This window comes from Schistocerca serialis, chromosome 1, assembly GCF_023864345.2.
Source record: "Schistocerca serialis cubense isolate TAMUIC-IGC-003099 chromosome 1, iqSchSeri2.2, whole genome shotgun sequence".
NCBI lineage: Eukaryota > Metazoa > Arthropoda > Insecta > Orthoptera > Acrididae > Schistocerca > Schistocerca serialis.
In genome coordinates, this window is record NC_064638.1 from 66,268,685 (window position 1) to 66,295,205 (window position 26,521).

A 26,521-nucleotide genomic window follows, 5' to 3' on the forward strand; every position below is an offset into this window, starting at 1 on the left:
ATTTACTGAAATGGTGCGAAAGTTTCGTTTCTTTCGAACTTGTGAGGTGTTTCGGAGCAGCACGATCGGATACCAAGGAACGTTTCGCCAACATCAATTTGGCTGGAGTTTTTTCCAGACGACTTTCAACATAAACCATTAATTTTTGCAGCTGTTCTCTTGCCTCCACATGAGGCATTATTTCTACCACTGAGACGTCGTTTTCTGTAGTGAAAGAGGCGGCGATACGAATTTCGTCATTGGTAATGGTGCTGTAACCAACATCACTGTCATTCTGCAGCCAGGCGTCTTTGTCATTAACATCTACATCCGAAGAACCAGGAATGTTTTCTAACATTTCAAGGAATTCAAGGGCTGTAACAAGTTCACAATCTTCTGCACTGCAATCATAGATAGCAGGCCATTCATTTTTCCGTGACTTCAGGATCGATAGTTCAGTAACTTGACCCCAAGAAGATGCAACCACAAAAATCACATATTTGATACACCGATTTCAAAACAGCAGTCACACCAACTTCTCTCTCTTCTTCAATAATTTACCCAGTAGCTGTGTTTTGTATACACGTTTCATCTCCTTTACACCTTAACACTGGTTGCAGTAGAGCCCTTACCTTAGAAGGGAAGAGCTACCATGTAGTGGGGGGTAATCGAATTGACATCGCTTCGTCTATAGTCATACAAACTAGACTGGCAGTGCCGTATACGGTCTCATTGGTGTCACTGAAGCCACCAGTTTAGAACTGCGATACGGCGGCGAGCGCAGTGGACGTAAATAACATACTAAATGGCGTTTCGAACATGTTCTGTTCAACTTCGGGCGTTTATACATACATACATACATACACACACACAGAGAAAGGCCGGCCGCGGTGGTCGTGCGGTTCTAGGCGCTCCAGTCCCGAGCCGCGCTGCTGCTACGGTCGCAGGTTCGAATCCTGCCTCGGGCATGGATGTGTGTGATGTCCTTAGGTTAGTTAGGTTTAATTAGTTCTAAGTTCTAGGGGACTGATGACCACAGCAGTTGAGTCCCATAGTGCTCAGAGCCATTTTTTTGAACACAGAGAAATGTTACTTAAAAATTAACCGTCTTAAACTAGATTGATCTAGTATGTATGTATAAACGGCTGAAGATGAACAGGAAATGTTCGAAACGCGTTGTATTATGTTCGATTAAACATAAAACATACAATAAAAAAGTGACTGGTAGCAGAAATTACAAATAAATAACTAGTGACGTGTGTCTGTGGTTTCGACTAGTGTGAACACTCCACCATTGTGACGCCTGACGTTTCTCTCCGTTCCAATAACGTCTAGTGTGAATCGTCTTTTAAGGCACAAAGGAAACAGAATTAGGAATGCGTGGTGTATCGAGGAAATGAAACGATATTGTGAACGAATCGACAGTTTAATATCGACGTGTGAATAACAATGATCTCTGTAAAGATACTGATGTTTTCAGTGTGCTGTCGGATCTATTAGTTGCTTCCTCTTTCCCTTCAGAGTCAATTCGCTAGCGCTCTTTGTTGGAGATCAGCGCTGCGAGCGTTCATGCACCGCTCGTTGTTGCCACCCGAGCTGGCCGGCTGTTCCCCTCCTCGTCGTTGGCTCTCCCCCCCCCCCCCCTTCTCACCTCTCCTCGCAGGCATTTCCCCTTTCCAGCCACAAGAGCGCGGCTCAGCACGTGCGGCCACGCATGCACGCGGCAGACAATGGCTGGCCAGATGCTAGGGTTAGCTCCCCCACCCGCCTGCTACCGACACCACGTGCCTCGGACATGCGACTGCCGCCTTTTTGTCGTGTCTCGCTGTCCTGGGTGCGCCAGCCAGCGGCTTAACCCACAGGACGAAACGGTGCGATCACATTAATACACAACATTCTAATGGCGAATGGTATCCATTTGGTACCCTGTTGGCGGCCTTCATCCTGGAGAAACAGGACGGGCTCTGGGCCAGATCTCGTCGAGCACTTATAATTCGGCAGAATAAGCTATGTTGTGTCGTACTGTACATCTTTTGAATAGCTGAGCGTACACGAGCGATTTCCGCGACGGGCCACGTATGTTTGAGGCGTATTCTTGAATACCTCAGTTCCCCTTCGTGCGTTAGGCTGCGGTAACAGAGGCACCGACAACGGTCGTCAGCCGCCGTTGCCAGAGGTCGCCCGATAACATCGGACGACAGCTGGGTCACGGTGCCTCCGATCTCATTCGCCAGTTTTTGGCCGAGTCGAGTAGGTTAGGTTGGGTTAGAATCTGTTCTATGTATAAATAAAGTTAGATTTTAACCCAGAATGGTGGGATGGATGCCACGACGCCTCTGTGCACGGAGACGAGTGCTGCAATGCAACGTTTGCTATTAAAAAGATGCCGATGAGGTATATCTTTGGAAGTTTGTGGTAAGATTCCGTGGGATCAAATTGCTGAGTTTATCGGTCCCTAAGCTTACACACTACTTAATCTAACTTACGCTGAGGACAACACACACACCCATGTCCGAGGGAGGACTCGAACCACCGACGAGGAGAGCCGCCGTAGACCACGCGAGTTATACCTGTCTCAAAAAGAACTGTCTTCAGTTATTGGAATTACCAGACAAGTTTTACGAAATACCCGTGTATTAGGAAAATATATAGTTTCAGTTATACACTACACTAAGCATCTCTCCAAAGTCCGCCCCAGTAGCTGAGTGGTCAGCATGACGGATTGCCGTCCTCTGGGCCCGGGTTCGATTCCCGGCTGGGTCGGAGATTTTCTCCGCTCAGGGACTGGGTGTTGTGTTGTGTTCATCATCATTTCATCCCCATCCGGCGTGCAGGTCGCCCAATGTGGCGCCGAATGTAATAAGACCTGCGATATGGCGGCCGGACCTGCCCCGCGAGGGGCCTCCCGGCCAATGACGCCAAACGCTCATTTCCATTTCCATCTCTCCAAAACACGTTATTAGGAGTATGGTTTATTATGCTACAGTGGCGATTTTGGTGTATAAAGGTTTTGCCAATGATGTTATTAACACACAATGGTTTATTTGTTTGTTGAAAGTAGATGTTTCTATTACATGCTGAATGGATAGAATTAATGTGTGAGTAAGCAAGTATTATTTAATTAATGAAAGGTAGATTTGCGTTTTCACAGCAGCTCACTTTATTCTAAAAACGTTAGGTATTAATGCAATACTGACAGTAGTATATTCAGATAATCAGATTGTAGAACTGGAAACTTCACTGAGCTTTACATTTGTCCAGGGGATTCGAGAAAGGACTGACAGCATTATTTCAGATTGACTGTAGCTTTTAATAAAGACAATCAACCATATTACAGTGTCTTGTAGTGCAATTGCACGAAGCATAGCTCCAAAATTCGGTATAGAATAAATTAAAAATTTCGCAGTATTTGGGTGCAAGAGTGAAAATACTAGTTTTTAAATTAGTATTTACGACATCGTAAATAGCATCCAACAAATCTCAGAAAAACTTTGAAACTTTTCAGAACGATGTATAGGCCTAATCATTGCAAAGATCTAATCGCCAGATGTCAAATATCAAAGTGTCACTTCCAGTTTTATTACACCCAGAACTGCATCTTTGATGTGGGTACCGGATTTTTCAATAGAGATCTCAAATCGCAACCCTATAAGCACCCGAAATCTGTTTTGCTGAATTTATTTGACGTTGCACAGACATAACGTCAATTAACCTTCAATGGCCATCATTCAGCATACGTGTGAAAGAAAAGGACCAAGTTTGAAATAAGATACTCTAAATACCTAAAGCACCGCAAATTGGAAACTCATATGTACGCATTTACACGTGTAACAGAATCACCACACTACTGGCATGAAAACGCCAGTAAGCAGTAATAATCATTTGTAGACAGGTAATGTCCACCTAACACAACTCAAAAAGATCCACAACAGTAACTTTATACGCCACATTGTCACTCGAACAAATTATTTTTCGAGGTTATAATCTACACCTAAAATTTCCGATAATATTTTGCCTCTGGAGGTTTCCAATAAATCTGCGATTTCAGTCCATAGATTCCGAACTATATCCTGCTAATGATATTTTTCATCTTCAGGAGCCCACAAACTGCTCATTTGATGAAATTTATGTTTCGCATGGTTCTGTTTCGTGTCGTGTCGTGTCGGCCATTCTGGGCGAAAAAGCAAACTGATTGATACCATACTTTGAAAAGGCTGAAACAGCCGGCGAATGTCACAGTTTTCTTCCTGGTATCGTTCATACACTCGCGCGAAGACACAAACAAGTTTCAAAGTGCGAAAATTTACTACAACAAATAAAATACCTATCTGACGCCGCACTGTACAATGTACTAGCCGTGAGAAAGAGCCCCAACTCACTGAAATCTATCTCCTTATTTATTTGCTCCTTTCCATTACAACGTCTTTCCTCCTCTTTTCTTTTTAATATTTTTACAGGTATGGCGAAGAGTGGACAATGACCGCAAGGAAAAACTAATTGAATTGTACCGTAAAAGACCTTGTTTATGGAAAATCAACCATAAACATTACACTAGCACAAATATAAAAAATAAGAAGTACGAAGAGATTCTTGAAAAACCTTTAGACGATGTCCCAAATGTGGACCAGGCTATAACAAAAACTAAGATAAAAAGTTTGAAATAGTTTACGGCTATTACAAGTTACTGTGTGTTACAAAAGACCAGGAATGTCCTCTTTCGAGCTTATCAAATCTTTGAAACCTTCAGAGGATTATAAACAATTCCGATTGCAGTGTGGAGAAAAAGGAAGAGGGGTTTGTGGTTGGCATTAATGAGTCAGTTCCAGACAGTGGAAATGAAGTAAGTAGGAAACATCTGTCCACTGCAAACAAAATGCTTCTATTCTTGTTTAATCCATCTCCACCATGGGAAAAATATAATGTGTGCTCAGTCAAAAGAAAACAGTGTTCCTAGCGACGTCACTGTTATGTCCCTTCGACCAAAAAGTACAATATCTTGTCTTGGAAACTTGCGTTTATGGGCTAACAGCGAGCTGTGTAGCTTACCATATACTTATTTAACTTCTTCGAAGACTGCCATTTAGAGAACTGCCTGACACTTTATCTTCGTGTCCTGTTTTCTTGTGCTGTTATCAGCGACATGATAACATGTCAGAAGTGTGTGTGTGTGTGTATATCAAAGTAATTGTTAGACATACTCTGAACAGACATTATGTATTAAAGTAAACGTACTGCAGGCTTCGAAACAGATTTATACATAGACATACACAGAGGTGACAAAGGCCATGGGATAACGACATGCGCATGTACAGATAGCGTTAGTATTGCGTACACAAGGCATAAAAGGACAGTGGATTGGCGGTGCTGTCATTTGTATCCAGGTGATCCATGTGAAAAGATTTCCCACGTGATTATGGCCGCACTATGGGAGTTAACAGACTGAAGCTAGACGCATGGGACATTCCATTTCGGAAATCGTTAGGGAATTCAATATTTCGAGATCCACAGTCTCAAGAGTGTGCTGAGAATACCAGATTTGAGTCATCACAGAGAACGCAGTGGCAGACGGCCTTCACTTAACGATCGAGAGCAGCGGCGTTTGCGTCGCGTGAAATAACCGCACAAATCAACATGAGACGACCGACTGAAGTGTCTTTGCCAATAGTACGGCATCAGCTGCAGCGCCTCTCCTGGGCTTGTGACCATGTTGGTTTTACCCTTGAAGACTGGAAAATTGTAGCCTGGTCAGGTGATTCCCGCTTTCAGTTGGTAAGAGATGATGGTAGGGCTTGAGTGTGGTAAGACTTCCCTCCCCAATTCCCCCATAAAGCCATGGATCCAAGTCGTCAACAAGGCACTGTGCAACCTGATGATTGCTGTGCTTACATGGAACGGACCAGGTCCTTTAGTCCAGCTGAGCCCATCATTGACTGGAAGTGGGTATCTTCGACTACCTGAGAACATTTGCTGCCATTCAACGACTTCATTTTCCCAAACAACGAAGGAATTTTTTGGATGAGAATGCGCCATGCCAATGGGTAACAATTGTTTGCAGTTGGTTTGACAACATTCTGGACAATTGGAGCGAATGACCTGACAGCCCATTGAACATTAATGGGACAAAATCGAGAGGTCAGTTCATGCACAAACACCTGCACTGGCAACACCTTAACAATTGTGGACAGATGTAAAGGCAGGATGGCTCAGTATTTCTGCATGGGCCTTCAACGACTTGTTGCAGCGCTACACTGGCCAGATGAGGTCCGACGCGATATAAAGAGGCATCCCATGACTTTTGTCACCTTAGTGTACATACAAACATGTATTCATATTGACACCAGTCCTGGAGCATGCAGTTTGGCATAATAGTTACTGTTGTTGTCTGGCATGCCACAGGTCACTTGTTCAAACCCGATCATGTGGACTTATTTGTTATTAAGTATTTATCATTATTGGAAGGATCTCAAAGTTTCTTATGTTTGAAATGGTTACATGTTCTAGAATATTCAATGCTGGTGTAAACAGCAGCACTTTCTGCCCAGGGGTTCAGCTCTGTTCTCGTTGTTCATTACTGTTCGTAATAAATGTGCTTTCAGTGCTAAGCGTTCTACTTCATTCACAACCCTGCTTCCAGATTTTGACTTGAGTGTGGTTGCTGGCTACGATGCGACAATGAGTGCTACATATTTCCTAGTAACATAGCTCGATGAAACTTGGATCATACATAGAGAGAACTGCTACAGTACAGTGCAGAAAGTAATTGATAGAAATATCCAATGAGATGGACATAAATGACACTTTTATTCAAAGACAATAATTACACTGAAGTCACTGCAATTCATGATAGCCCCCTGGACATTAAAATTGCGGGGCCTGAGTCTTAATAGGGTGCATTATCATCGCAGATGGCAACGCATGCTCTGCAACATGTTGCCATGCTGGCCAACAGGTTGGTCAGGCGTTCTTATGGTAGGTTGAGAACTGTTGGATGGTCGCTGGTGCAAGTGAATATGCTGCAATGTATCTTCTCAATGCATCCCACATGTGCTCGATGGGTTTTAAGTCAGGAGAACGGGCAGGCCTGTCCCTTCGCCGAATATCCTATCGTTCCATAGCTCCTCCACCTCCGCTATTCGTTGCAGTCGCGCATTGTCATCCAAAAAATGGAATTGCTGAATGAATCCCTGAAACTACAGACATGGGGAAGAAGTACTGTGTCACAATAATACTGACTAATGAGTGTACAGTTCTCAAAGATTTGAAAGTATGTACGTCCACGTAACAGTACGTCTCCCCACACCATAACATCTGGACCACCAAATAGACCATGTTCAACAATGCTGGACGTGCTCTCATAAGACGTGAGGTGGGAACGCCATATAATACACACACACACACACACACACACACACACACACACACACACACACACATACTCCCTACATCAGCAAAACAACAATTCCTTGTTCCCTCCGTACACCTTCACTCAGTCTTCGAGGGTTGGAACTTTAATAGTGGAAACTATTTATTTACAGCTCGTACAAAATAGATACGTGTTTTAAAGTTTTACTGATCTTCAAAGTAGTCACCAGCATTGTGTATAAATCGTTGCCAGCGATGTGTAAGTCGTAAGATACTCTTAGCAGTGCCAGCTGTGTTGACAGTTCGAGCGGCGCGGTCTATTGCCCGACCAATTTGTAGCAGTTCTGAAGCGAATGCCGTGAAGTGTTTCCTTCAGTTTAGAAATCGAGTTTAACTCACGAGGGCTTAAGTCAGCGGAGAGCAGTAGGCGGTATTAAAAAAAAAAAGGTTCAAATGTCTCTGAGCACTATGAGACTTAACTTCTGAGGCCATCAGTCCCCTAGAACTTAGCACTACTTAAACCTAACTAACCTAAGGACATCACACACATCCATGGCCGAGGCAGGATTCGAACCTGCGATCGTAGCGGTCGCGCAGTTCCATCCTGTAGCGCCTAGAACCGCTCGGCACCCCGCCCGGCGGTGGTATAGCACTTAGCAGCCCCATCAGTCAAACAAATCAGTAACAGCTTGCACTGTACTTGCTTCAGCATTGTCCTGCAAAATGATGGTCAGGTGCTGCAGAAAGTGTCATCACTTCTGTCTCTATGCTGTTCATTTTTGGAACACAACCTACGACCATCTAGTTAGTATGTTTGTTACGCCTTCACACTGAAGCGGCTGGACGGATTTTGATTCCGAAATAATCACTGTTGCCGTGGAATGGTTAACGTATTGCAAGAGATTCCTGGCTCTCCATACACACCAAGACAATCAGGATCTTTTTCGCGCTATGCTTGTCGCAAACAGTTGTAAAATTATTTAATCCCTTCCCTGGCACGCTATGCAATTCGCTACTCCGTCAGGTAAAAATTTTGTCCTCAAGTAAACGAGTGAGTTGTGAGGAACATGAATTCTGTCAGCCAATCTCATCGTCTCAAAATTCGGCCTTTTCTTTTCGATGTCGCGAGGTCTGCTCGGTCGCATGTAGCTCGCGCCTCAGTACCTCCATGAGATTACTTTGGCAATCTCGCATACACGTAGATTTCTTTATAAATAACTGTTCAACAGCTGATAACACTAACGGGCGCAGCTAATAAATAAATAAAATGCTAACATCGAATGTAAATTATTGTGTTAGAATGTCTATTCTGACAATCTTTTTTAATGTAGCAATTACATGGGTGGATCAAATAACTGATGGACATGTCGGGATCTGAATTGAGAAGAAAATAAATTTACAACATAATTTCATTAGCGAATGGGATACGTTGGTAGGATGTATTGTGAGATATCAAGGAACAGTTGATTAAGTAATGATGGAAGTGAGTGAGTGTAAGGAGGGTGGAGGCAAAAATTGAAGACGAAAGTCAATAAATGTCTATGCTGAACAGATTCAGGGCCATGTAGGTTATAGTTACCTGGAGATGAAGAGGCTCGCTTAAGGTGGAGTAAAGATGAGAGCAGCATCAAATCAGTCATTGGATTCAAGAGATACCACTACTAATATATTTTTATCACAATATAATTAATTTTACCGGTTATATAATCAGAAGATACCTTTACCAGCCCTCCAGAAAGTCCCAAATTCACAGTGAAGTGGTATCACGCGTAAGTTCTTTAATCAAGTAATAAACTGTATAGGGCGCTGCTGCAGAGTCCTCATGAACTTCTGCATCTCCGTTTGTGTCGCATCTGCAGTCCTCTTTTTAAAATAAAGTGCATGACCATAACGCCATAACCATCTTCAGAAATTTGTACAGAACGTGTGACACCAATCAGTTAAAATAGCTGCGAACAAACAACTGCGCATTGCAGCTCTTAGAGAAACTGAACAATTTCGTTGCAAGAATCACCGTGAAAACCAATCAGAAACTCAGATTTGCCATGCAATTAATGAAACAATGCATTTTGAGTGCCGATACGGAAACAAGTTACTGAGTCAAGGAAAAGACTGGAGTGAAAGATGTAATTAGAACCGTAAAAAAGAAGTATGTCAGGTTTAAAAAGGCCGCGGGGTTGGCCAATGGAACAAGGTAATTCTTTACTGCATTCAGTGAAGTAAGAAAATACAGAGGCGAGGGCCGAATGGAAAGGTGGGTAACCGACATCAGAAAATTTCAGGGACGGTCGAAAAGTTTCCTTTTGAGGGCGCTGCTGCAGTATATATGCAACGTAGGGGGACTGCAATGCGGGTATATAAACACCTACATGTAGACAAAGCCTCAGTGTGCCATTCGTGTCTTTCCGACGTGCGTGCGGTAAATGCGGAAATGTGAACGATGGCGATGTCATTACCAAATGCATCCAAACCAGACAACCTTACTGTTATTCTTTTCTTGGCTGACGAATGACACTGTTTAGACATCTATCAGAGAATGAAGAATGTGTATGGGGCAGCATGTCTGTTGAAAACCACGCTTGTCACGATTCGACACAAGACGCCGGTCGATCTGAGGTGGAGGGGGGGGGGAGGCGGGGGGGAGGGGCGGCGTCAACTGAGAGACTCAAGTGGAAGACACTCGAGCACCTGCCCTCTAGTCCTCATGCGAATATCATGCCCTCGGTCCATTAAAAAAGGTATTGAAGGGTCGCGATTCCTGCCGGACGAGGATATGCAGCAGGCACTTATGGAATTCTTCACACGGTATTTTACCAAACAGCTTATGCAGCCTAGTGCCTCAGTTGGATACTTTCCTCCGTGCTCGTAGTGATTTTGCCTGATTGGCGTAACGATTCTGCACTGTACAGAGTCCGTTCCATAAGTTATGCGACCAATTTTTTCTGTCGCAACGGTACACCACAGCGTGTTGTAACCGGCTGGGGTAAGTGGAGGGGGGTGTTAGCTTCAAAACGCTCTTTGTCTCATTCGGCTGCGAGCTGCCAGAGTCAGCATGTGCGTTTCCACCAACCTCGTTTTGAGTTTATGTAACACGGCACAATGGATCATTTTGTAGAGCAACGGTACGCTATCAAATTTTGTTTTAAACTTGGGAAGTCCGCCACCGAAACGTTTCCATTACTTCAGCAGGCCTTTGGGAATGATTGCTTGTCCAAATCAAGTTTTACGATGGCACAAGTCGTTCATGGAGGGCCGAGAGGAGATCACCGACGAACCTCGCAGTGGACGGCCATCAACCACACGAGTCAACGAAAATGTGACGCGTGTGCGTGATTGTTTGAACTCTGACAGACGGCTGAGGCTTCAATTGATAGCACAAACTCTTAACATGTCAAAAACAACCGTTTTCCGCATTGTGACCGAAGATTTGAACATGAGAAAGGTGTGTGCCAAACTCGTCCCAAAAGAGTTGACCGACGAACACAAGCACATGCGAGTGCTTCGGTGCCGAGAAATGTTGGAAATGTGTGAAAATGATCCTCATTTTTTGAACTCAGTTATCACTGGTGATGAGTACGACCCTGAGACAAAAAGGCAGAGTTCAGAGTGGCACACCCCATCGTCGCCCTGTCCCAAGAAGGCACGCATGAGCAAGTCCAGGATCAAAACCATGCTCATTGTCTTCTTTGACGTCAGAGGCTTTGTCCAGCACGAATTCGTACCTACTGGGATTACAGTGAACTCAGCTATCTACTTGGAAGTGCTCAAAACACTGAAAAGGAGGGTCTCGCGCTGCCGAAGTGGCATCAAGGACACGTGGAAAGTTCACCACGACAACGCGCCGAGTCGCAGCACCTTCATTGTCAACGACTTCCTGGCCAGGCCCAAGACCCCACTGGTTCCCCAGCCTCCCTACAGTCCTGACCAGGCTCCCGCTGACTTTTTTTTTGTTTCCTCAGTTAAACGGAGACATGAAAGGAAAACTTTAGGACACGATTGAAAGCATCCAGGTGCATGTTACATCAGCTCTAAAGGACATTCTGGAAAAGGCCTTCCAGGCATGGAAACACCGTCTCCAGAAGTGTATCAACGCAAGAGGGTGCTATTTTGAAAATTTTTCATTATTTGTAGAAATATATTCAATAAATGATTTTTTATAATTTGCTCGCATTGCTTATGGAATGCACCTTGTATGCCCTTCGAATGGAAACCTTTTGATCAGCTCTTATAGTAGCAACCCATCCCGGCTTCCAAGTATAGCGATAACAATGGAATGGTCTAATCTGACATGTCGAAAGAAGCCCTAAAATATTTTATACAGGAAGAATACATTGAATTTTAGCTGCTAAGACGCACTGCAGGTATTTTTTTTTTATATTGAAATTTTTCAGATTTGTAGCTCACCTGGTGGCCCGTGAAAAGTACACCCCTGCTAGAGCTGTAGTGGGCTGCACATGTGCAATATTTACATGTATGCGTCACCTGGTGGCCCGTGAAAAGTACACCCCTGTTAGAACTGTAGTGGGCTGCACATGTGCAATATTTACATGTATGCGTGGTATCTGTTCTTTTGGATATGTCCAAAAGATCAGAAACCATGCGGAATTCGCGTCTGTGGTACATTATATGTAAATTAAATGTGGAGTGGGGAGAAAGGAAAGGAAAGGGAAGGGATTACTGATGACTGCTGCATCGGGACACCGAAATTAGCGGCGACCAGTGAAAATGAGTATCAGACCGGGGTTCAAACTCGGGATTTCCTGCTAATTAGGCAAGTGCGTTCAAAAAAATGGTTCAAATGGCTCTGAGCACTATGGGACTCAACTGCTGAGGTCATTAGTCCCCTAGAACTTAGAACTAGTTAAACCTAACTAACCTAAAGACATCACAAACATCCATGCCCGAGGCAGGATTCGAACCTGCGACCGTAGCAGTCTTGCGGTTCCAGACTTCAGCGCCTTTAACCGCACGGCCACTTCGGCCGGCCAAGTGCGTTCACCACTGTGCCATCCTGGACACAACGTTCGTGGTAACTGCACAGTCTAGGTGAATCTATCATACGAAAGCGTGGTGTCTGTTCTTTCGGATATGTCCGAAAGATCAGAGACCACGCATTCATATAATTGATACTCCTAGATCGGCAATGGATACACTTCCAGTGCGGATGCACAAGTATGCTCGATCTCCTGCGGGAATCTTAGAGTAGCGAACGTGGAGGAAATTTACAGAGACTGCGGATAGGTGGCACTAGGCGGAATGTGAGTCGGCCATGAGGCGTGCAGTTGCAGTTGTGTCCCGCATAGCGCAGTGGGTAATGTAGCTGTCTAGCTAGCAGTAGATCCCAGATTGGATTTCTGGTCCAGCACACAATTTCACTCGTCGCTGCTGATTCTGCATAATGTCCCGATGCAGCTGACATCTGTAATCCCTCCCCTTTCCTTTCCTCCCCCCCAACCCCCTCCATGTTCAATATACATATAACATGTGCAACATGGCTGGTACATATTCTTGCTTAACAATGCATTGGTAAGCGTAATCTAGCATGGCCATAATGTGCAAAACGAATTTCAATTTCCGTTGATAGCTTCTCTGACACAATTGTCCACAGTTACTGTTCACTCAAGTTTGCAACTCATTTAATATCCGTAAAAATTGCCAGTTGCTTTTGCGGAAGAGAAAGTGTTAACAATGGAGACAAAACTGAATTAATATTCATTGTGTTTAACGCTTAATATTAAGCAGCGTGAAAATGCGGTTTTGCTTTATAAAATCCGACCATGAACTGGATAACTAGAAGAAAACTTACACGAAGTAATAAATACAGATAACTAGCAAAACTATGGAAGAAAAACTATCTGGATGACTTACTGTCAGGATAGCCACAAAGTGCTGTTACCCCCATTAATATCCAACATAAACACCTAAACATGACTAAATAACATGAAAAACAGTTCTCAAGAGGTCTTTTCTTGAGGTATGAACCACGTAGGGCTTCTCGCGAGGGGCAGTGCACCGTTACCAATGAAGATCTACGAGACTGGACCCTGCGAATCGCAGCTAAGATGAACATTGCTGATTTCCAGTCATCTTCGATATGGTTAAGCAGATTGAAGAAGTTACACAGTATAGCAAGTCGCAAAAAAACTGAGTTTACTTCGCATAAAAGTCTTCAGGGACCTAAAGGCATATTAGGACCAAAAATAAAAAAAGAACTGTTTAGTCGCAAAAACCTTATAATCATGGTATGAAAATCTGGAAAAATAGCAAAGAATAATTTTTGACATTTTATTCAGAATGGTTTCTAACCAGTTGCAGAAATTAATTCATTGCTTTCGTTGTTGGATTCTTGGCCTGGACGTAAACGACACCTCTGTCTTCCAGTACGACGACGAAAACCCTGTTGATATAATTCAGATTCCATCCGGAACAACCAATGTGCGTCTCGATAAAGAATTTTTTCGACTGTGGAAAGTAATTTTAAGGAAATTGTGGGAAAATATAATTTCCGATATCTCCGTGTCATCTGAGGTTTATTGGAGAACCGTATTGTTGAATTTCAGTCATTTGTACGTTTTACGAATTCCTTTAAGTACTCTCTGTATGCAGCAAAATAAGCTGAGCAACAAGTGGGACCATGTCTTACAGCATCAAAATTCTGTTTAAATAAAACTGGTAATTACTGTGACGTGCCTGAAAGCATTAACTTTTCCTTCGTCAGGTGTGTCATTCAAATGACACTTCGCTTTATTATGACGACTCTGGGGAATAAATAAGTAACTCTTTCATCGTTACTAAAATACACGTTACACAAAAATTATAATAGTAATAATGTACATGTAAGAAATATTTCATTTCAATTAACTAGCGTCACGATTGGTAGAAGTCGTCTCTAATGTAACATTAAACACTGCCTTGATTTGTTCTTATCTGCTAGTCACCTTCTTAAGGATGATATATGCAGTGGTTTAGCTGTCATACGATCTGCCTCGGATACAAACATTAATGATACAAGACACTTTTTGTGTGGCTGAGGTACTTCAGATCAGATTGTGTCACTAAGGATGTTAGGACTACGCGGCGCTATGCTCTCTTGTCATGGGCGGTCGCGTCGAAACGATTCTTCGTGCGACAGAAACTAGTAATTTTATGTAAATTGAATCTGGAGGTAGAACAAAGGAAAGTCAACGAACTGATGATATGAGCTCCATTGCGCCTTTATGTGGAATTAACAGTGACAAGTGAAAATGTGTGCTGGATCGGGTTTGGAACCCAGGACCTCCTGCTCACAAGGCGCCACCCAGGGAGAGTGTTAATCTCGGCGCGCTCCATCCAAGTCTTTCGTGTTCGCTAATTTTAGATTCCTGCTGGAGGTCGAACGTAAATGTGGTTGTGGTTTCATGGCTCATTGAGGCACATCAATTATATGAATGCATGGTGTCTGTTCTTTCTGAGATGTCCGAAAGAACAGGCAGCGTGCATTCATCTTAAAAATAAGCAAATTCAACAGTTCTTAAAAAATACTTGCAATCCATCTTAGCAGCTAAACTTTTTACAGTGCATTTCTTTCGTTGTATTCCAACTGCATAAAATATTTCAGGGTCAGTCTCGAAGTGTCGGATTGGATCATTCCCTTCCCTGTATGAGTACATAATGTGGATTGATAGTAAACCGAAGAAAAACGAAAGGAATGAGGAGTAGCAGAAATGAGATTAGTGATAAACTTAACATCAAAATTGGGGGCCAAGAAGTAGACGAAGTAAGGGGGTTCTGCTTTCTTGGAAGCACATGGTGGACGAAGGAAGGACATAGAAAGCAAATTAGCATACGCAAAAAGGGCATTCTTCTTTAAGAGAGGTCTATTAGTGTCGAACATCGGACTTAGTCCGAGGAAGAAATCTTTGAGAATGTATCTTTGCAACACAGCATTGTATGGTAGTGTACCATAGACTGTGGGACAATCGGAAAAGACGAAAATCAAAGCGTTTGAAATGTGGTAGTACAGAAGGATGTTGAAAATTAGGTTCACTGGTAAGATAAGGAAAGATAAACAATGAGATTGTTCTCGTCACAATCGGCGAAGAGAGAAACGTATGCAAACATTGACAAGAAGAAGCCACTGGTTGATAGAGCATGTTTTAGGACATCGGGGAATAACTTCAAGAGAGAAGGCGAAGACAAAGATTAGAATATATACAATAAATAATTGAAGACGTAGGGTCTAAGTGCTAATCTGAGATGAAGATGTTGGCAGAAGAGACAAGTTCGTTACGGACCGGTTGAAAAAAAGGCAGAAAAACGCGGTGGGTCTCTTTATCTTAGAAGCATGCATAGATGCAGCGGCAACATGGATACCTGTCGTTGAAAACAGGAAAAGGGAGACTTTGTCCAGTAGTGTATGTCAAATAATTGATACTACATATATATATTGAAAGAAAACCTTTGAGTGCTGGGTGAAAGGTAATACACAGGAACTTCACCAAAGTACGAAGCAAAGCCGTCTTGCAAACGTTTGGTATGTTATAACAATTTTATTTTAACGTGTGGAATTGGTTTTTTTCTTTCGAGGAAAATGATGAGGTAGCAACTGTGATTTCAGATTGATATTCTCAAATAGCAGAAGACTGTTTTCTGCCGATACTGCGTGAGTTTGAGGAGTACGTGTAGTTTCAAAATGATACTGCCAGTCTTGTATCGATCTAGAGTGAAAAGTACTCAGTTTATCGAACCCGTTTGCAGTGCAATATTCACTTACCTATTTTGATCTCATGTCCAATTCTTCTTTAGAGATAAACTTTAAATAGCACTTATCTCGCCGAGTAGCTGTTAAGCAATTAGATGCAACAATACAAAGTAAATTTTTCCATTCCACCCACGATCACCAACAAAAACCGTGGCATGAATAGTATGTCGAGCGAGCGATTAATTTATGAAAGTGATGCACCATACAAGACCAATTTTTTTATACGTGAAAGAGCTTGGCCACGTTCACCTGAATCGTATGATTTGCACTGCTCTTACGTATATGGGAGTAATCCGTCCAAATGAGTTATTTCTTCTGATGTATCGTTCTGTGAATCTTTTACGCAGTACATATTACACAGGGTGTCATTTGCTCAGAGACTCGGCATGTCGTGCTAATAACTGCTAATTCCTGTGGCTTCTGTCTAACAAGACCGGAATGTGGAGACTTAATAGCGTACAGAGGACTCTTCGTATAAACCAGGGGTTTTCAAACAGTGTGTCGTCGTTACCCAGAGCTTCGCGGCTTTACAACAGAGGCGCCGCGGCGGTTCCATAAAAATAATAATCTTAGTTTATTTGCTTTCTGAGTAAAGTAACAAGGCCTGCGCTAGTAGTGATATCTCGCTCGCCGGCAATTAAATATTGTTACCATGGCAGCATGACTTATGGCAATCGAATTGTATTACGCGATCATTTGTTTTTATTCAGAAACAATCAGGTTTAAGTCAGTTTAGTCGAATGAAGGTCGTTTGTAATTATTGCTCGTCTTCTGCGATTTGTATTTTTCTGTCAGCATGGACAATGTTAAATATAACTCCAAAACGAGATATTTCGAATGTATCATGCAGTTCTAAAGACGTAACTGGACGAAAATGCGGGAAGTATGACGGCAAATACTTGGATTTCGGTTTTATTTGTATAGCTGTTCGAAATGAAGAACGACTACAATGTGACATTTGTTTGAAAGTCCGAGCTACTAAAAGCATGCTTCCTAATAAAATTAAATGAAATTTGGGTCAAATCACGGTAGTTTGGTAAACAAATAATCAGAGTAATTTTCTCTCCACAAGTTACAAGAAATGATAAATGAATAAATAAACAAATTTTCTATTAACAAGCTACAATTCCTTTAGAGGCTCTTCTTTCATCTAACCAAATTGCCTGCCGTGTAGCAAAGAGTAAGAAACATCATACCATAGTCGAAGATCTTGATTTATCAGCTACCCTGGATATGATAGGTCTATCCCGAAAGTAAAGTCCGATTGGGTGCGAAATTAAAACCAGAATGAAAATCCGATGAAGCTTTCCACAGTTAGGTTGGGCAGTGTCTCTAGTATGCCTGCCAATGGTGTTACGTCACTTTTTCCAGTTCTGAGCGCACAGCAGCACATAATTTGCTGCGTCGTCCGCAAAAGACACAGCCAGGGCAAAAAGCGCCACAGGCGCAAAGATGCGAGCTAGTGCCACTATCATAGAGACTAATAAGGTCATCAGAAGATCAAAACAAACTGCAAAACAATTTAGAAAAAATATCTGAATGGTACGAAAAGTGGCAGTTGACCCTAAATAACGAAAAATGTGAGGTCATCCACACGAGTGCTAAAAGGAACTCGTTAAACTTCGGTTACACGATAAATCAGTCTAATCTAAAAGCCGTAAATTCAATTAAATACCTAGGTATTACAATTACGAACAACTTAAATTGGAAAGAACACATAGAAAATGTTGTGGGCAAGGCTAACCAAAGGCTGCGTTTTATTGGCAGCACACTTAGAAAATATAACAGACCTACTAAGGAGACTGCCTACACTACGCTTGTCCGTCCTCTTTTACAATACTGCTGCACGTTGTAGGATCCTTACCAGATAGGACTGACGCAGTACATCGAAAATGTTCAAAGAAAGGCAGAACGTTTTGTATTATCGCGAAATATGGGAGAGAGTGTCACAGAACTGATACAGGATTGGGGTGGACATCATTAAAAGAAAGGCGTTTTTCGATGCGACAGAATCTTCTCACGAAATTCCAATCACCAACTTTCTCCTCAGACTGCGAAAATATTTTGTTGACAACGACCTACATAGGGCGGAACGATCACCTAGATAAAATAAGGGAAATCAGAGCTCGTACGGAAAGATATAGGTGTACATTCTTTCCGCGCGCTATACGAGATTGGAATAATAGAATATTGTGAAGGTGGTTCAATGAACCCTCTGCCAGTCACTTAAATGTGATTTGCAGAGTATCCATGTAGATGTAGATGTAGACTCGCCAACTGCACGAGTTCCACCAGTGCCACAGGCGGCGCTGAAATTTGGAAATTTGTGGTAAGCTCTTATGGGACCAAACTCCTAAGGTCATCGGTCCCTAAGCTTTTCTTTTTTTTTTTTTTTTGTCATCAGTCTACTGACTGGTTTGATGCGGCCCGCCACGAATTTCTTTCCTGTGCTAACCTCTTCATCTCAGAGTAGCACTTGCAACCTACGTCCTCAATTGTTTGCTTGACATATTCCAATCTCTGTCTTCCTTTACAGTTTTTGCCCTCTACAGCTCCCTCTAATACCATGGAAGTCATTCCCTCATGTCTTAGCAGATGTCCTATCATCCTGTCCCTTCTCCTTATCAGTGTTTTCCACATATTCCTTTCCTCTCCGATTCTGTGTAGAAGCTCCTCATTCCTTACCTTATCAGTCCACCTAATTTTCAACATTCGTCTACAGCACCACATCTCAAATGCTTCGATTCTCTTCTGTTCCGGTTTTCCCACAGTCCATGTTTCACTACCATACAATGCTGTACTCCAGACGTACATCCTCAGAAATTTCTTCCTCAAATTAAGGCCGGTATTTGATATTAGTAGACTTCTCTTGGCCAGAAATGCCTTTTTTGCCATAGCGAGTCTGCTTTTGATGTCCTCCTTGCTCCGTCCGTCATTGGTTATTTTACTGCCTAGGTAGCAGAATTCCTTAACTTCAATGACTTCGTGACCATCAATCCTGATGTTAAGTTTCTCGCTGTTCTCATTTCTACTACTTCTCATTACCTTCGTCTTTCTCCGATTTACTCTCAAACCATACTGTGTACTCATTGGACTGTTCATTCCGTTCAGCAGATCATTTAATTCTTCTTCACTTTCACTCAGGATAGCAATGTCATCAGCGAATCGTATCATTGATATCCTTTCACCTTGTATTTTAATTCCACTCCTGAACCTTTCTTTTATTTCCATCATTGCTTCCTCGATGTACAGATTGAAGAGTAGGGGCGAAAGGCTACAGCCTTGTCTTACACCCTTCTTAATACGAGCACTTCGTTCTTGATCGTCCACTCTTATTATTCCCTCTTGGTTGTTGTACATATCGTATATGACCCGTCTCTCCCTATAGCTTACCCCTACTTTTTTCAGAATCTCGAACAGCTTGCACCATTTTATATTGTCGAACGCTTCTTACAGGTCGACGAATCCTATGAAAGTGTCTTGATTTTTCTTTAATCTTGCTTCCATTACTAGCCGTCAGAATTGCCTCTCTCGTCCCTTTACTTTTTCTAAAGCCAAACTGATGGTCACCTAGCACATTCTCAATTTTCTGTGTATAATTCTTGTAAGCAGCTTCGATGCATGAGCTGTTAAGCTGATTGTGCGATACTTCTCGCACTTATCAGCTCTTGCCGTCTTCGGAATTGTGTGGATGATGTCAGATGGTATATCGCCAGACTCATATATTCTGCACACCAACGTGAATAGTCGTTTTGTTGCCACTTCCCCCAATGATTTTAGAAATTCTGATGGATTGTTATCTATCCCTTCTGCCTTATTTGACCGTAAGTCCTCCAAAGCTCTTTTAAATTCCGATTCTAATACTGGATCCCCTATCTCTTCTAAATCGACTCCTGTTTCTTCTTCTATCACATCAGACAAATCTTCACCCTCATAGAGGCTTTCAATGTATTCTTTCCACCTATCTGCTCCCTCCTCTGCATTTAACAGTGGAATTCCCGTTGCACTCTTAATGTTACCACCGTTGCTTTTAATGTCACCAAAGGTTGTTTTGACTTTCCTGTATGCTGAGTCTGTCCTTCCGACAATCATATCTTTTTCGATGTCTTCACATTTTTCCTGCAGCCATTTCGTCTTAGCTTCCCTGCACTTCCTATTTATTTCATTCCTCAGCGACTTGTATTTCTCTATTCCTGATTTTCCCGGAACATGTTTGTACTTCCTCCTTTCATCAATCAACTGAAGTATTTCTTCTGTTACCCATGGTTTCTTCGCAGCTACCTTCTTTGTAGCTATGTTTTCCTTCCCAACTTCTGTGATGGCCCTTTTTAGAGATGTCCATTCCTCTCCAACTGTACTGCCTACTGCGCTATTCCTTATTGCTGAATCTATAGCGTTAGAGAACTTCAAACGTATCTCGTCATTCCTTAGTACTTCCGTATCCCACTTCTTTGCGTATTGATTCTTCCTGACTAATGTCTTGAACTTCAGCCTACTCTTCATCACTACTATATTGTGATCTGAGTCTATATCTGCTCCTGGGTACGCCTTACAATCCAGTATCTGATTTCGGAATCTCTGTCTGACCATGATGTAATCTAATTGAAATCTACCCGTATCTCCCGGCCTTTTCTAAGTATACCTTCTCCTCTTGTGATTCTTGAACAGGGTATTCGCTATTACTAGCTGAAACTTGTTACAGAACTCAATTAGTCTTTCTCTTCTTTCATTCCTTGTCCCAAGCCCATATTCTCCTGCAACCTTTTCTTCTACTCCTTCCCTTACAACTGCATTCCAGTCGCCCATGACTATTAGTTTTTCGTCCCCCTTTACATACTGCATTACCCTTTCAATATCCTCATACACTTTCTCTATCTGTTCATCTTCAGCTTGCGACATCGGCATGTATACCTGAACTATCATTGTCTGCTGTCGATTCTGATTAGAACAACCCGGTCACTGAACTGTTCACGGTAACACACCCTCTGCACTACCTTCCTATTCATAACGAATCCTACACCTGTTATACCATTTTCTGCTGCTGTTGATATTACCCGATACTCATCTGACCAGAAATCCTTGTCTTCCTTCACTTCACTGACCCCTACTATATCTAGATTGAGCCTTTGCATTTCCCTTTCCAGATTTTCTGGTTTCCCTACCACGTTCAAGCTTCTGACATTCCACGCCCTGAGTCGTAGAACGTTATCGTTGATTATTCAATCTTTTTCTCATGGTAACCTCCCCCTTGGCAGTCCCCTCCCGGAGATCCGAATGGGGGACTATTCCGGAATCTTTTGCCAATGGACAGATCATCATGACACTTCTTCAAATACAGGCCACATGTCCTGTGGATACACGTTACGTGTCTTTAATGCAGTGGTTTCCATTACCTTCTGCATCCTCATGTCGTTGATCATTGCTGATTCTTCCGCCTTTAGGGGCAATTTCCCACCCCTAGGACAAGAGAGAGCCCTGAACCTCTATCCGCTCCTCCGCCCTCTTTGACAAGGCCGTTGGCAGAATTAGGCTGACTTCTTATGCCGGAAGTCTTCGGCCGCCAATGCTGATTATTTATCAAAATTTAGGCAGCGGCGGGGATCGAACCCGGGACCGAAGACGTTTTGATTGTGAATCAAAGACGCTACCCCCTTTTTTTTTTTTTTTTAGACACTTCGATATTGTTTTTAAATAAAGAAAATATTAAACACCAAAGAAGGTTTGACCTCAGAACCTATTGCTTAGCAGCCAAACACTTTTTTTTTAATATGAACAAACGAGGAACATAGAAATAAAAAAAAAATTGATGCATCGGCCGGGAATCGAACCCGGGCCGCCCGCGTGGCAGGCGAGCATTCTACCGCTTTTTTTTTTTTTTTTTTTTTTGACAGACACTCTATCCATCCTTTTTTTTTTTGAACCGCTTTTTTTTATACAAATACATAAATAAGATTTCCATACAAGTTAAATGAAGGTGATAATAAAAAATAAAAATTCGTATTCCAAGCGGATTTTTTTTATCTTGTTTTTGGGAGCAGCAAGGCAGGGTAAACAAACAATCTTTATTCGTACAATTGTACTATCGTAGGGATAAGAAAAGGATCGAGAGAGCAAAAACAAAGCAAAAACAATTTGTAAACCAGAAAATCAACGTAAAGGCCGCCCTTTTTTTTTTTTTTGTAACATGAATAAAGTAAATGACAATCCTAGTCACGGGCGGGAGTGAAAATGAAGTTATCATCTGCATCACAATCCCTGCAGCACACGGTGTCGCATCATAAATCTGGCAGACAGCCTTATAATCTTGACCATTTCTGCTTTTGTGGGCGGCATATTTTTATGTATTTCTCCTGCGTCGACCATGTAGGGGCCAGTTTTCTTCTCAGTGTGCTGTATGCCAATATAACTGAACCGCGCAGTATTGTCTCTAGTCGTTCTGCTGCAGGAGTCTTCTCAGTTCTGGGACACCCCAGCTGTCGGGCGGATTGTGAAAAACACTTCCTAAAAAATTGGAAAAGTAAGTCCTGTATTTCGTATGACTCCGTATGAGCTCGTGTTGTTCTTGTAAATACATCCAATAATCCATCACGGACTTAATATCGTACGAATACAAATATTTCGTCGCATGTCCAGCGATCCAATTGACCGCATACGTCTTTTGTTTGGGAAAAAAGGTCTTGTCCGGTAGAAAAAGTACATCCGATGTGATTTCTGTGTAGTTAGTGCGTCGAAGGAAGGCCAATATTCGACGCGTCAGCATCCAGACGTCCCTCGCTGCGCCACACACTAAACCATGTTCTTCCGTTGCTAACAGGCCACAGTTTGTGCAAAGAGGAGAATCGACCATATGAATTGTATGTAATTGACTCCTGGTCACAAGTTTACGGTTTATAAGAATGTACCACATCGATCTCGCTGCTGTTGACAGTAATGGAGTATGCACTGCACACCAAATGTGGTTCCACGTTCTCGACAGGTATTTGAATTCCATTACGTTGCGGGCATGGTGATCCATCAAGCACCTATAGATCTCCCGAGTCGTGGGTATTCTCGTCGAAGGTACTTTCAGACGAATATAACTGTAATCAACAAGAAATGAGGCAATGTGTGCAAGAGAAGGCGAAATATTGCCCACCGCAATAGGGGGTTCGTACGAAGGCGGAACAAGTACTTCTATCAGAGCTGACGTTATGGTGTGCTTTCGTTGTTGCCAATTTCGTATCATCGCTCGCATGTAAAGCGCCAGAGCTTTGTTTCGCACGTTTGTGAGGTTGAGGCCACCGTTCCGGAATTGTAGCGTTAACCTGTCATATGTGATCTTAAATAACATCCCAGTAATAACATAGTAACCAAAGGCAGACATGAGGCGGTCTGCAATACCCTTCAGTATTGGTAGGATCTGCGCTAAATGGGGCAGTCGTGACGCTATGTGAACGTTAGTGTATGCCACACGCTGGATCATGTCAAAGGCTCTCAGTGAGTTGTTCCGTATCGCCAGACGAACATTTTGCAGAAGCCGCCGAGAACTCGCCGCCGCTGACCGCCGTAGTGAACGGGTAAATGTGATCCCCAGACATCTCAGCGATTCCACCGTCTGAAACGGTCCCGGTACGTCTTCCAGACCCCGTCCAATGTGCATAATTTTGGATTTCGTCATGTTAATGACACTGCCTGCTGCCGTCCCGTAAGAGTCTAGATATTCAACAGCCTGATGCACTTCATGACCTGATCTGACAAGAAGGATCAGGTCGTCCGCATATGCGCGACAAACGAAAGAGGTCTCATTAAGCGCTATCCCAGTAAGTGAGCGCCTCATAACACACATCAGCGGCTCAAGCGCTATCGCAAACAGCATCATGGAGAGTGGGCACCCTTGTCGGACGGAGCTGTTAATAGGAACCGAGTCCGCTTCCCGACCGTTTACAATCACCTTCGATGTAGCCCCTCTTATTAGCCTCATAATGATGGAGATGAAAACAGGTGGAATCTCCATTCGGCTCATGACTGACGCCACGAAGTCATGGTTTATCCTGTCGAACGCACGATCGAAGTCCACAGATATCATCGCTGCTCGCATTTTACAAGTTTCCGCAAGGGCGATAACGTTACGGTATTCACTTAACGCCGAGGAGATGTTGCTTCGCACCCCTAGGCAAGCCTGATCAGGGGATATTGTCCTGGATATCGCCAGCTTGAGACGAGACGCTAGTAGCCGTGCAAAAATTTTATAATCGGTGTTTAGCATAGTGAGAGGCCGATATTGATTAACACTGCGACTCCCCGCCATCTTCGGGATGGGAAGAAGAAAGCCCGTCACAAAACCCGACGTTAGGCGCATGTTCGGACTCATCGCCTCATTGTACATCGACACCAACTGTGGCATCATCATGTCCACGAATTCTCGATAAAACTCTAGCGTAATCCCATCTGGCCCCGGTGATTTATGGGCAGCTCCTTTTGTGAGTGCCACCTTTATATCGTCTTCTGTGAGTGGCTCCATAAGCGCTGCCTTATCCGTCTCTGTCAGTGTCGTTTGCAGATGTTGCAGTATCTCTTCCCCCACCAGACGGTCCGTCGGTGTACCGGCATAGAGATGGCGGAAATGCTCTAAAAAGTCATTTGCAATGTCCTGTTGTGTTGTCAGTTGACGGCCATCTAAACCGTGGAGCACTGTTACCAATGCCCGGCGGTAACGCTTATGTTCCCGCGACACATGGTGCATCGAGGTACGTTCCCCAGTGATGGTGTCAAGACATCTTGCCCGTATTGGGATGCCACCCAGTCGTCGTCGCGTGATCGATAGGATTTGTGCCTTGACACGATGAACTTCCGCATGATGTTCTGCCGACGGCACCTGGAAGGACAGCTCACGAAGCATGGTGTAATAATAATCGAGAGTGTCTCTCTGCCATCTCGCCTTATCCCGACCATACTGTATTAGAGCTCTTCTTATTGCCGGCTTAGTGCACTCGAGCCACCATTGAAGCACGGAGGTATACGTTGGTAGACGGCGTTGACATGTGGCCCATACCTCCTCGACTCTCTGACGACATTCGGGGTCCGCCAAAAGGGACGAATTGAGCTTCCATGTCCCGCGGCTTCTCCACACACTTTGCCTAGGGAGTGACATGGTACAAATGTAAGCCAGATGATCAGGAAATGCCGCAGGCCATCGTTCCGCGTCGACCACCTTATCCTGTAGGCCAACCGAAACATATATTCGATCGAGTCTGCTCGCCGAGTGACTGGTAAAAAAAGTATATCCCTCACGGTTCCTATGAATCATGTCCCAGGTGTCGCTTAACTCCAGATCCCGGCATAGCACATGCAATTCACGACAGGTATTGTAATGTGGTGTCTGGTCTTTTTGGGCTAAAACACAATTGAAGTCACCACCTATAATGAAATGATCGAATCTGCCGGTAAATAAGGGCACAATCTCTTCCGAATAAAATCTCGCACGCGCCCGTCTGTTGTCTGTGCCGGAAGGGGCATAAACATTGAGAATGCGAATTCCATTAACAGTTATCGCCAGTCCTCGTGCCGAAGGTAGATAAGCCAGGTCTCGGACCGGAATCCCGTCCCGGACCAATATCGCCGTTCCACTGTCGTTGTTCGAGTGCGGCGAGGTGTAGGAGATGTATCCATGTACATCCTGGAACTCAGGAATGTAAATTTCCTGCACCATCAGTATATCCACATCCGACGCGTATATCATGTCCCTAAACAACTGCTGTTTCACGGGCGATCTAATGGTATTTACATTCACTGTCCCTATTCTGTATGCCTGGGGTCGAGTAGCTGTCATCTCCACATGATGTTAAAATGACAAAGTTTCACCGTGTCGATAGTCCCTTTGCGCATCCGCCGAGGGTCGCCCGAGGAACGTGTCCCTGCGGCATTAGGTTTCTTGAGATGCGGACGGATGCAAGGCCCCGCCAATAGAATGGTCCGCATCGGTGATGTCGTCGTCCTGCTCATACCAGCTGATACTATTGGTGTGCTGCAAATTTTCCTGTGCGGCATTGATGTGTGACATCTGTTGTTCTTTCGCAGCTGCAGACTCCACCGCCGAAGGGGTAGCAGGCCCCTGAGCGGATGCGTCGTCTGAACGATATGACATCATTTCACTGTCCGAATTCATATGATCTGCGACATCCGAAGCTTGTGGTTCCATGTCAGACAGGTCCATAGTGTTAGACTCGTCTGGCGTCCCTAGAAGAGAAGGGAGCGTCGCCGCCGAGTTTAGTCGGCGCTTCTTGCGGCGCTTTGGCGAGCGTTGTTTGCGGGCCCTAACCTCGGCCTCTGGTGTTGGCGCATCTTGCATCTCCTGCGTTCCCGCCGCCGCCACAATGCCCTGGGGCCGTTCAGCTTCCATGCCTATTGTGATGCTCTCATCCTCTTTCTGCGCCACCTGTAGTGTCTGAGATCGGAGGTTGG